The 4282-nt window shown below is 45.1% G+C and overlaps 1 pseudogene; it reads right to left on the bottom strand.

The window, feature by feature from the left end:
• Positions 1–249: 249 nt before the first annotated feature.
• On the bottom strand, positions 250–3020 carry LOC131352871 (uncharacterized; annotated as a pseudogene).
• Between the last annotated feature and the right edge of the window lie 1262 nt (positions 3021–4282).

Here is a 4282-nt window from a genome sequence, read left to right as displayed (position 1 = left end):
GCAGATCCCAGACTTCAGATTCCAGACTTCTTCAGATCCCAGACTTCAGATTCCAGACCTCTTCAGATTCCAGACTTCTTCAGATTCCAGACATTTACATTTACATTTACATTTCTGGCATTTGGCAGACGTTCTTATCCAGAGCGACATACAAAAGTGCTTTAAGTCACTATCATTGAAAACATTAACACTGGTTCAATAGATTACAGACTTAGGATACGATTTTTTAACCATATAACAATACATAAACAGGGAAAGATAAGAGCTAGTTTAAGTGCCTCAGGAAAAGGTAGGTCTTAAGACGTCGTTTGAAGACAGTCAGAGACTCTGCTGTACGGACATCTAATGGAAGTTCATTCCACCACCTCGGTGCCAGAACAGAGAAGAGTCTAGATGAATACCTACCTTTTAGCCTGAGAGATGGTGGGACCAGTCGGGCAGTGCTAGTGGATCTGAGGGAGCGAGGTGCAGTGCGAGGAGTAATAAGGTCTTTGAGGTAAGATGGTGCTGGTCCATTCTTGGCTTTGTAGGCAAGCATCAGTGTTTTGAATCTGATGCGTGCAGCTACCGGAAGCCAGTGGAGGGAACACAGCAGTGGGGTGGTGTGGGAGAACTTAGGCAGGTTGAAAACAAGCAGTGCAGCTGCATTTTGGATCATTTGCAGTGGACGAATTGTATTCATAGGAAGACCTGCCAGTAAAGAGTTGCAGTAGTCCAGTCTAGAAATAACCAGAGACTGAACAAGCACTTGAGTAGCCTGTGTGGATAGAAATGGTCGAATCCTTCTGATGTTGTACAGAAGAAACCGACATGAGCATGAGCATTGTCCATGGTTACCCCAAGGTTGCGAGCAGTGAGAATTTTTGAAAGAAAGGAGAGGAGTGATACCAGTCTGTAATTATTGATGTCAGAGGGATCCAAAGCAGGTTTCTTTAGTATAGGGATATCCCTTGCTTGCTTAAAGGCAGTTGGTACCTGACCAAATGTAATGGATCCATTGATGACTGTGGTGATGAAGGGCAGGAGGTCAGGTGAGATGGTCTGGAGCATAGTGGAAGGGATTGGATCCAGTGGGCAGGTGGTGGGATTGGAGGAGTGGATGATTTGCAAAACCTCTTCTGCTGCTATGGTTGAGAGATGCTTCAGTGAAGGAGTAGCTGAGTCCTGCCTGTGTAATGTAGATGAAGTGGGGCAGACGTGAAGGTCTGGCAGATGTTCTCAATCTTTTCTGTGTAAAAAGTGGCAAAATCTTCAGCGGTCAGGGACGATGGAGCAGGTGGAGGGTTAAGTAGTGCAGAGAAGATGTTGTGGAGCTTTCGGGGATCTTGTGGAGAAGCCTCAAGCTTTTCCTTGTAGAAGGAAGTCTTGGCAGAAGTCACGCCTGAAGAGAATCTGGACAGAAGCATACGATAAGAAGTGAGATCTGCGTCCAGTTGAGATTTCTTCCACTTCCGCTCTGCTGTTCGTAGTTCTCTCCGATTGTTGCGAAGCACATCTGACAGCCAAGGAGCAGGACAAGAAGTCTTCCTGCGTTTAGTGGATAAAGGGCAGAGAAGGTCCATGGTTGATGAAAGAGAGGAGATAATAATGTCTGTAGCTGAGTCTAGGGGTAGGGAGGAAAAGGAGTCATAGTCAGGAAGAGATGAAAGAGTGTAGGAAGCTACAGAGGAAGGAGAGATAGAGTGAAGGTTCCGGCGGATGAGAGAGGGATGTTGGGAGTTACATTTGGGTAGTACAGGGAGAATGATAGTGAAGGATACCAAGTGATGATCTGAGATATGAAGTGGGGTAGCAGTCATGTCTGTAGCTGGGGACTGTAGAGTCAGAAGGCCAGAAGACTGAAGCTTGTCGGATGGGAGGTTGAAATCACCAAGGACTGTCAAAGGGGTGCTGTGAGAAGGGAAAACGCTTAGGAGAGTGTCCATTTCTTCCACGAAGTCTCCAAGGGGACCAGGAGGACGGTAGATGACAATGATGGAGAGGTTGATTGGAGATGTAACTGAAACTGCATGGAATTCAAAAGAAGAAATGGTGAGATGAGACGAGGGGAGAGGTGTGAAACACCATCTCCGGGACACCAGCAGACCTGTACCACCACCCCTGCCTGATTCTCGTGGTGAGTGAGAGAAAGCATAGGCAGAGGATAGAGCAGTCGGTGTAGCAGTGTTTTGTGGTGATATCCAGGTCTTGGTTAGTGCCAGAAAATCAAAGGAATAGTGGGAGGCTAAAGCTGAGATGAAATCAGCCTTCCTTACAGCAGACTGGCAGTTCCAGAGAACACTGCTGTTTGAGACTGAGACAACAGGGGAGGGTAGATTGCTGGAAACACGACCTTTGCTTCATGGGTAATAATGCCTGTGTCTGTAAGAGGTAAGAACAGAGATGGGTTTGAGGCACAAATCCTACAGATTCTAGACTTCTTCAGATCCCAGACTTCAGATTCTAGACTTTTTCAGATCCCAGACTTCAGATTCTAGACTTTTTCAGATCCCAGACTTCATTCCAGACTTCTTCAGATCCTGGATTTCAGATCCTAGACTTCTTCAGATTCCAAACTCTAGTTCTCAGGTATGTTGGGTAACAGAATCTAACATTTAAAAAGCTCCTTCATCTGTTTACCAGGAACTGCTGTGTGAAAAGGCCAACACTGTAAACATTTAAATCTAGTTACTCAAGCAGAGGTGGAAATCGATTTGGAGATGCATGAATGGATGGTCTGATACAAGCTGCAAAGTGTATAAGTGTGTGTGTGCGTGTGTGTGTGTGTGTGTGTGTGTGCATGTGCGTGTGTGTGTGATATGGATGACTGGGTAACACTTTCCTCTATTTCAGTCAGCACCTGCTAGGAGGCGATAAAAGACAAGATAAAACTGGTAGAGAGACTTGGAGGAGGAGGAGGAGGAGGAGGAGGAGGAAGAGAATAAGAAGTCATTTCACATTCAAGTTCTTCATCAGAAGACAGAACAGGTGTAAGATCGCACCTGCTGCCTGCGTGCTGTCAGCTCCCTCAGTGACGCCATGTCAGGACCACAATGTCCTTCTGCTCACGGTCATGTCAGAGTAACACCTTTTACATTTCAGACCATTAAATAGAGGTGCTTAAAATGCAACATTAAAACTAATCCCATTCCTGCCTGCTGCTAAAGGAATTCTGACCAATCAAACCCACTTCTACTGGAATTCTGACTAATCCAGTCCATTCCCAAAGGAATTCTGACCAATCTCAATTCCTTCTGAAGCAATTCTGCATAGTTCTGTAGAAATTCTTACTATCTTGACCACTCTCAAAGGAATTCTGACCACACCCCTCTCACAAAAGAATTCTGACTGTCTCTCACTCTCATCCATTGCTCTCATCCCTCGCTCTCACAATGAAATTCTGACCATTCCCCGCTCTCATCCCTTGCTCTCATCCCTCACTTATATCCCTTAATCTCACAATAGAATTCTGACTATTTCTCACTTTCATCCCTCACTCTCATCCCTTGCTCTCACAGTGAAATTCTGACCATTCCTCGCTCTGATCCCTCGCTTTTATCTCGCGCTCTCACAATGGAATTTTGACTAACTTTCACTCTCATCCCTCACACTTAACCCTTTCACTCATCCCTCACTTTCACAATGGAATTTTGACTATCCCTCACTCCCATCCCTCACTATCATCTATCACCCTCATCCCTCACCCACATCCCTCACTCTTATCCCTCACCCTCATCCATCACCCTCATTCTCATCCCTCGCTCTTATCCCTTGCTCACAAAGGAATTCTGATTTGGATCCCACCCAATCCTACTCACTCCCGAAGGAACAATCTCAACAATCCCAACAATCCCTCTCCCAAAGGAATTCCATCCAAAGCCATCCTTTCTCAAAGGAATTACAAGCAAGGAACTCTAACCAATCCCATATGATTGCACAGTGCTTAAGTTTTACTGTGTAGTTGGTCATGAATCTCATTATGCAAATGAATGTGTAATTAACCCACAGTAATTCCCAACACTGATAATCAATACTAAAGTAAAAAACGCTTTTCACCCAATCTAGAAGATTATTAAAAATACGAAGTGCAGCAGTTGACATCTAATATCTGTGTCTGCATTCATGCTTCAGTGAAAAGCACAATTATGGAATAGCGCTCGCCATATGCCATGTACATGTGCAGAGGGATGAGACTAATTGGTGTAGTGTGGTGAGAGAGCGTGGCCCTAATTGCTCAGTAACGTCGTCATTGGTCTTTATTAGAGCAGAGTAATGACCGAGAGAGAGAGAGAGAGAGAGAGTG

This window comes from Hemibagrus wyckioides, linkage group LG05, assembly GCF_019097595.1.
Source record: "Hemibagrus wyckioides isolate EC202008001 linkage group LG05, SWU_Hwy_1.0, whole genome shotgun sequence".
NCBI lineage: Eukaryota > Metazoa > Chordata > Actinopteri > Siluriformes > Bagridae > Hemibagrus > Hemibagrus wyckioides.
The sequence above is the reverse complement of the archived record's forward strand: the minus strand, read 5'-3'. Positions and strand labels throughout refer to the sequence as shown.